A 9,324-nucleotide genomic window follows, 5' to 3' on the forward strand; every position below is an offset into this window, starting at 1 on the left:
ACTCTACAAGGTGATTATCAGAGCTTGCTGCAGTCACCACATTTTAAATCTCCTGCTCACATCCGCCATTTTAGAGGCGCTGGAGGCTTTCCACCGCACCAAAAACCAATAGCTTCCAACTGTGTTCTCCAGCCTGTCAGCTGATTCCCTCACTTAGCAGGCTGAGGAGAATCCCTATGGAGAATCTGCAGCAGGTTTCCCAGCAGCTGATGCCCTCCAAGCAGCTGATGTGAAGGCATCAGATTCTGAGTGGAAGGCTTCTCTGCCTGCTGAAACACCTCAGTCATCCAGAGCGGCAGAGCATGGCCGAGTACACAAACCTGACCATAAAGTGGGAAAGTGGTCATCTTCTTTACCACCACAATTTTCCTCAACTTCAACAAGTATGGAAGGTCAGTCAGCGTTGGATGATGAGAGGGTGTCTCTAATTAACACAAATGTGTGTGGAGAACCCCCGCTCAGCAAGCACCACCTACATCCAACAGCCTTTGGATCGAATAACCCGCCCATGGCAACCACTTCACAGTTACCACTGCTAGTTAATAATATAACAAACAGCCTTGCCTGCTATACCTGGCATTCAGGCAGGGCAACAACCAATAGCTGTCCAAACAGACCAGCCAACAATATTGGATCCTAACAACATTCAAAATATTATTGCCAATACTGTACCAAAGATATTTCACCAAAAGAGCCCTTCACTCCTCCACTCGAAACAGAATATCCTACGAAAATAGACTAACAATCCTGGGCCTAGAAAGCCTAGAACTACGGCGCCTAAAACACGATTTGAGTATTGCCCACAAGATCATATGCTGCAACGTCCTACCGGTCAATGACTACTTCAGCTTCAACCGCAACAACACAAGAGCACGCAACAGATTCAAACTTAATACGAACTGCTACAAACTTGACTGTAAAAAATATTATTTCAACAATCGAGTTATCGAAGCGTGGAACTCATTGCCGGACTCAATTGTGTCAACCCCTAACCCCCAACATTTCTCCCTTAGACTATCCACGATTGACCTCTCCAGGTTCCTAAGAGGCCAGTAAGGGGCACTGGTGTGCCTTTCGTCCCCTGTCCAATTGTCTTTCCTTTCTCTCACTTATCATATATATTTTCTTTCTTTCATATATCCTCTCCTCTAAGTTCACTTTACCCTTATATATATTACTACATGTCTATTTTTCTTCCTATGTATTTGTGTATTGGACAAATGAATAAATAAAAAAATAATAATGTATGGCTGGTTTTCAGCAAATGGCCTGGCAGCAAAACCAAGCCCAGCCTCTGCTGAACCAGCCTCCGTTGCAACACAAATCCTTTGGAGGATTAGAGAATCATAATTATTCAGATTCCTCAGATAATGAGAGCCAAGCCTCAGCATTGGAGGAGGCAGAGTGTCAGGATGAGGCGCTCTTGGCTGATGAGGGTTTACCAATAGAGCAGCCTGCTCCTGCAGGCCTTTTCCCACCAGCCTTATTTAAATCACTTCCCCATAAGGCTAGGAATGCTGTGGGCCTGGCCACTCCTCCTACCACAGGAACTGAAAACAAAGCTTCTACTTCCCATTCCATATTTTTTTTATTTTATTATTATTTATTTATTCATTTGTCCAATACACAAATACATAGGAAGAAAAATAGACATGTAGCAATATATATAAGGGTAAAGTGAACTTAGAGGAGAGGATATATGAAAGAAAGAAAATATATATGATAAATGAGAGAAAGGAAAGACAATTGGACAGGGGACGAAAGGCACACCAGTGCCCCTTACTGGCCTCTTAGGAACCTGGAGAGGTCAATTGTGGAGAGTCTAAGGGAGAAATGTTGGGGGTTAGGGGTTGACACAATTGAGTCCGGCAATGAGTTCCACGCTTCGATAACTCGATTGTTGAAATAATATTTTTTACAGTCAAGTTTGGAGCAGTTCGTATTAAGTTTGAATCTGTTGCATGCTCTTGTGTTGTTGCAGTTGAAGCTGAAGTAGTCATTGACCGGTAGGACGTTGCAGCATATGATCTTGTGGGCAATACTCAAATCGTGTTTTGGGCGCCGTAGTTCTAGGTTTTCTAGGCCCAGGATTGTTAGTCTATTTTCGTAGGATATTCTGTTTCGAGTGGAGGAGTGAAGGGCTCTTCTGGGTGAAATATCTTTGGACATTTTCAAGGGTGTTGATGTCTGAGATGTGGTATGGGTTCCAGACAGATGAGCAGTAGTCTAGGATGGGTCTGGCAAAAGTTTTGTAGGCTCTTGTGAGTAGTGTGAGATTGTCTGAGCAGAAGCTGCGTAGGATCAGGTTAACAACTCTAGAAGCTTTTTTGGCGATATTGTTGCAGTGGGCTTTAGCACTTAGGTCATTTGATATTAGTATTCCAAGGTCTTTTACTGAATGTGGGTTGGCAGTGAGAGATTGTTTATTCAGTTCGTATGTGCGGTTTGGATTCTTTTTGCCGATGTGGAGGGTAGAGCATTTGTTGGTTGATATTTGAAGTTGCCAGGTGTTAGACCAGTCTGAAACAAAGTCCAGGTCAAATCCAAGCAGTGGATCTTATTCCAGCTCCTCAGCTGTTCATTGATAACATTCAGAAACAGTTCACAGCTCCTGTGGCAGACCCGATGCTTTCAACTTTTGACAAGAAGCATTTCAACGCAGCTCCTGAGCTAGAAAACTTGCTCACACCCCCAACTGTAGATCCTCCTGTGGCTGCACTCCATTCCCCAAATTCCATGCCTGGGGAAGTGGAGGAGTTGCTGAAGCTGGAGGATAGACGTTTAGAACAACTATTGCTTAAGTCACACCATAGTTCAACTTGAGCGGTGCGAGCATCTTCCTCAGCTTCGTTCTTTGCCAGAGCATCATTAATTTGGCTTCACCCACTTCAGGAACAAAGAACTACATCAGAAGTTCGGCTCCATCAGGACCTGAAAAAGGTGATTGTGGCATCACAGTTTTCAGCGGATGCTACACTGAGGACAGCACGTTTTTCCACCAAGGTGATGGCCTCCACCACTTCCAGCAGACGGGACAACTGACTCCACGGATGGTCTGCTGATGCACGCCAGAAGTGGCATCTGGCTTCAATACCTATTAAAGGACAGGCGTTGTTTGGAGATATTTTGGACCCTATTTTAATAGAGACCAAAGATTGTAAGATGATCATGCCTTCCTTTACAAAAAAAGTGAATCCCCAGTTTACTCCTTATAATAAATGGCCCTTTTGCCAGGCTGACCAGGGGTACAATTTTCCCCAGTCCCCTGGTCAATATACCTCCAGATCTTTCTTTAATGACAGATTTACCAGGGGAAAACCAAGTAGACACCCAGCAAAAGGGGGTAATTCAAATTCCAAATTTATCAGAAGATACAAGTAATTCTTTGGGGGATATTCCCACTGGGGGGCGTTTATCCCCTTTCTCCCACGTTTGGGATTCAGCCACTCAAGATTTATGCATTAGGTCAATTGTAAAGTTCAGATTTATGTCAGAATTTATATTTGTTCCCCCTCTTTGCTACTTGCAATGTTCAGTATCCAATGACCCAATTAAAAGAAAGTCAATTCAAGATGCAATACAACATCTTGATATTCAAGCTATTGAACCTGTTCCTAATGAACAAAGAGGTTCCGGTTTTTACTCTATATTATTCCTTGTTCCTAAAACTTCAGGGGATTAGTGCCTCATTTTTGATTTGAAGCATCTTAATTACTTTATTAAATACAAAAAGTTCAAAATGCACTCCATGAGGTCTATTTTAGCCAATATTCACAAGGGTGATTTTTTAGCTTTCTTCGATTTGTCAGAAGCATACCTTCATATTTCTATTTTTCACACACACAGACAATATCTCTGGTTTTGTTTTGCAGGCCACCATTTCCAGCACAAGGCGTTACCGTTTAGGTTGTCATCAGTCCCTAGAATATTTATTAAGGTCCTAGCCGCACGGAGGCACATCTTATGTCTAAGGTTACACGCCTACAGTGCTATTTAGACGACATTTTGGTTTCATCTCGATCCATTCACCATTTAGGTACCATCATTACAGTGAAGGGCTACAAATTTTTTTACTACCACACTGTGGGTGTGGCTTATGCAGGACACCCTGCATTTTCTTTCAACATCTTTCAGTGCAAATTGGGTGCTCTGGGGTGGAGCTCCATTTTCGCTACCCCACAGCGTTCCCCCCCCCCCCACCCGTCCGGGAGCAGCTCACCCCTGCGTTATTGATTCCCTGGAGTGAAGCATGTCCCTTTCCCAAGAGAGACATTCCAGTACTGTATTAGAGAGCTAGTTTCATGGATTCTATGTAATCCTTCAGTTTCCCTGGACATTCTTTCATCTCTCTTGGGTAAAATGATATCTTACTTAGATATTGTTCCATGAGCGGTTATACTCCAGGGAACAACAATAGTTCTTACTCCCAAAAGCTGGGCGAGGATCTTCCAAGCTAAAGGTGACACTTCCATCACAGGTAAAGCATTCGTTATACTGATGGGCTTCTCCAGCCATTTCAGTAGGTTCCACCTTCCTGCCTCCAGATAGAGTTATAGTTACTACAGATGCCAGTCTGTCTGTCTGGGGAGCCCACGTGGAAGGGAATACTGCCTAGGGTCGCTGGGTTGACAATTGCCCCATCAACCTCCTGGACCTAAGAGCTATTTTCCTTGACCTCGAATATTTTGCCAGACGGCTGAGAGGACAACATGTCCTTGTGCTCACTGATAACATAGTGGCTAAAGTGCATGTTAACAAGCAGTGAAGAACCCAATTGAAAGCCTTGAGGCATGAAGTGCTTTGGCTAGGTTTTTGGGCAGAAAAATATCTTCTATCTATTGAGGCTGACCACATTTCAGGGGAAGGTAACACGAAGGCAGACTAGTTAAGCCGCCAAGATTTAGACCAGACGGAATGGCGTTTACATCCACAAGTCTTCGGGTGGGTAGCATGTAGATTGGGGCAACTGCTAATTGTTTGCCACCCCTCATTTCCCTTCAAGGGGAGCAGAAGCAACCAATGCCCTTCGAACATCATGGCCACCAGTACTTCTCTATGCCTTTCCTCCTTTCTCTTTGTTGTCCAAGCTAGTTCCCAAGGTGATGCTGCATGCCTCCAAACTTATTTTGATTGCTCCGCATTGGCCACACAGGGCATGGTTCGCAGACCTAATGTCTCTGTCACATACGCTGCCACTCAGACTAGCAATGCAGCAGGATCTTCTCAGCCAGGGGGAGATCCTTTATCAGGAGGTTCACTGGTTACAGCTAGCCACTTGGCGGTTGAGCAGGAGATCCTTCTATACCAACAGTATGACAGAGACATAGTGGATGCCATCCAAGCATTTAGATGCCCTTCCACCATCAGGATCTACCAGGCCACATGGAAGGCATTTTCAAATTGCTCTCTGTCTGAGGGTTTCTCGCCCTTTTGCATACCTAGGCCAAAACTACTCCATTTTCTTAAACTTGAGTTAGACAAGGGACTATTGCCACGGACCCTTCAGCGACAAATGAAGGCATTATCTTTAGTGTTGTCTTGCGAACACTTTAAATCCTTAGCACATTGCCCCACGGTTTCCCCATCTAATATCAAGCCTCCCATTATCTACCATTTTCCCACCTGGGGAAGGGCCACCTTATGAACCCTTATGTGAGGCTTCCTTCTTTCAGTAACTTTTTTTCCAGGAATCTTCCACGTGGAGTCTGCCTTTTCAGCTTCATCTCAAACTGGAGATATTACATGGTGACCTTATACATATATTGTGCAGTTTTGATTGACAGGCTCAATCCTCAATGTGATTGGACGCGGAAAACCCTATCTGAAGGCTGATTCCAAATTATGAGAAGGGGTATTCAGGTAAGTCAATGCCCTTTTTCCAGGGAAGGGTTAAGAAAGAAGGAGAGGAAGTAGAAAAGTAGGAGGAGAACGAGAGCGGAGAGGTTAGAGAAGGAAAGGGAAGAGAGAGTCAAAGAAAGTAGAAAGAGGAGTATTGTGGTTAGCTCTGGCCCTGCTCCTGCCCCAAGGACTGTGGATGTGGGGGAGACATCCACATGCTGCAGTCCTGTTTTGCCCCCCCCTCGGTGGAATCTGATGATGAAGGCTCCACTGACCAAGAAGACATGAGTGACAGGGAGGAGGAGAGTGTGGCAGACAGCTCAGAAGGAGATCAATTATCTAGCTCCTCCTTGGATTCAGAACAAGAGTTAATGATACAGCCACGCATGATACAGCCACGCATGCGGAGAGCGATGCATAGGCAACAACAACTGAGAGATTATTATCAAAGAAAATGAGGCCACCTGTGGTTGGGTGGGGCTGTCGTAATTAGTGAGGCTGCTATAAATAGCAGCCTGTGGGTTTGGCCATTGTGGAGGATTATCTGATCGTTGTGTTTCGTGACTGCTTTACTGACTTGGACTTTTTGTGTGCTGATTTTTCCCCGCTTTGAAACTAAACCAGAGCAAAGTGTGTTTCACTTTGTGAAAGAAGGACTGTGAACTGCCTCACAGCTGCAAGCTAAGTATCACAGAACTGATAAGGGACTTGTACAAATTACCAGTTTGTTTGGAGACGAGTGCTCTTTGCTATACCAAAAGAGGGCTTAGTTTAAGTGAATTTTCATTATAAAGAACATTGTTTTGAATTTTCAAACATGTGTGTGTCTGAAATTTGTACCTGTGAATTTTTGGGAGGAGTCTACCAGAGAGCCCGACGGAACAAGGAGAGAAAGAGGGAAAGGAAGGTTGAGTGACAGAAAATAGAAGTGCAGACTGGCAGACACTGATATTTAGATTTAATTTAATTTAATTAATTTGATTTCTATGCCACCCAATCCCAATGGGACTCAGAATGAGATCAAAGCAAGATATTTATGGTGATTTTCTTTTTGCTATTATTGTGTTTGGTTCATATGTAAATATTTGATGTATATAAGAGAAGGGATTGGATACTGTAGCCTAGAGGATAATTCTCTGCCTTACAAGGCAAAGGTTGCAGGTTCAAGTCCCAGTGGGTATGGCTAGCTAATGAGGCCAAAATGTGGTGCCTTTGATGTAAGGGAGGAGGGCACCACAGATAAAATCAGTAAAATTCTCCGCAAACACAACATCAAGACAGCCTTTGGTACAGATTAAAAAATAGCCAACATCCTAAGAAACCCGAAAGACAATATCCAGCTAGAAAACCAGGAAGTTTATGAAATACCGTGTAAAATCTGCCCAGCCACATATATTGGACAAACTAACAGGAGAGTAAATGCACGTGTTGCAGAACATAAGAATGCATTAAGGAAAAAAAGAAAAAAACTCCTCCCTTTTCCAACACTTCAAAACTACAGGACATGAACTTGATTTTGACAGTACCAAATTAATTTCCAAAACAGAACACTACAGCAAAAGAATAATCATGGAAGCCATTGAGATAGAAAAACATCCCCAAAATATGAACAAGCGGGATGATACCTCCTGCTTACCAGACATCTGGAAATCAGCCCTCAAACATATCCCAGCCATAGAAACCAGACTCAGAACACACATTGCAAAACAATCAAGTAGCCTGCAAGCTCCAACTACTCAGGATATCACGCCTAATCTACAACCATTAACTAATCAGCATACCTCAGCTACATCAATGACCCCAGATGTTACCCCACTGACTCACCAGGAAGTTTCTACACAGCAGGCAATTCCTGAGCCATCAAACCACACCCAGCCACCAGTATTTATAGAAGGAAGGCAGCTCAGGTCTCGCAGTGTTCGCCCTAGAACAAGGACAGAAACACCAGCCTGAAGATGACGAGTGGGACCTCGTCGAAACGTTGCCAGAAATTTCCAAATCCTACACGGGAAGAAACCTGAATATACCAAGTCCGTCATACTTGTACCCGTGAAAATCTACAAAAACATATACAGTATATATATATATATATATATATATATATATATATATATATATATATTTGTTTTGGTAAATTTTCACGGGTATATGTATGTAGATTGTTCTGAGTTCGGGTTTTGCCCTGTGTAATATTTTGCATGTTTATGTGACGTTTCGGCGAAATCACATTCACCATCATCAGACTGAAGTTTCCAAGCTTCGTGCTGTTGTAAAATGTAAAATCCATTTTACAACAGCACGAAGCTTGGAAACTTCAGCCTGATGATGGTGAATGTGATTTCGCCGAAACGTCGCATAAACATGCAAAATATTACACAGGGCAAAACCCGAACTCAGAACAATCTACATATACATATATATATATATATATACACACATACATACATACATACATACATACATACATATACATACATACATACACACACACACACAGATACATACATACATACAATATATATTTCCATTTAAAACAACACAAAGATTGGAACTACAGCCTGAAGATGGTGAATGTGATTTCGCCGAAACGTCGCATAGACATGCAAAACATTACACAGGGCAAAACCCGAACTCAGAACAATCTACATATATATATATATATATATATATATATATATATATATATACACACATACATACATACATACATATACATACATACATACATACACACAGACACAGATACATACATACATACAAAAAAATAAAAATTGCTTTTTCTTCTTTCTCCCTTAAGCCTTCTGGAATCTAGAGCGCAATTATGGTGATATGAATTTACTGAGGGTAATATGTACCCGTAGAATATCATTTGGCGTAAAAATGTGAGATGGAGATCTCTAGCACTGTACAAGAACGTTAATGACACAATCCGTCTTGTTTTCTTTGCACAGGGCAAAAGTATTTTGCCACTATAGTTTTCTGAGATGCAATTCCAATTTGGAAGTCTAGTCCACAGGTTTCTCTGATGATTTCTCCTCTATGTACTAACCAGGCTATAGCTTTTCAGGATTGGCAAGAGTTTCTAGGCAGGGCTATGAGGATACAGCTAAAAATAACATACCTTTTCAGTCAAATACTTGTCACTATTAATCACATTTATACTAGAGCAAGAATCCTTCAGAATTATAATGGGCTACGGCTCAAAAATGTCTGAATTTCAATTTCAAAGAGATAAAATACAAATGCCAATTTGTTCAAAAGTGTACTTGGGTGTTAAGGTTACTATTTAAAGGTTCTTTTTGGCATATTTAGTATTTATTTATTTATTATTCAAATTTGTATGCCGCCACAACAAAAAATAAATATGTTTATACAATGTAATATTAAAACTCCTTAAAAAACAATCTAAAACAATTTAAAACCAACAATTAAAAACAGTTAAAATAGTCAAAGACCATGCATATCATTAATGACAGGAACCCGATA

The sequence above is a fragment of the Erythrolamprus reginae genome, chromosome 2, assembly GCF_031021105.1.
Source record: "Erythrolamprus reginae isolate rEryReg1 chromosome 2, rEryReg1.hap1, whole genome shotgun sequence".
In the NCBI taxonomy this organism is placed as follows: Eukaryota; Metazoa; Chordata; class Lepidosauria; order Squamata; family Dipsadidae; genus Erythrolamprus; species Erythrolamprus reginae.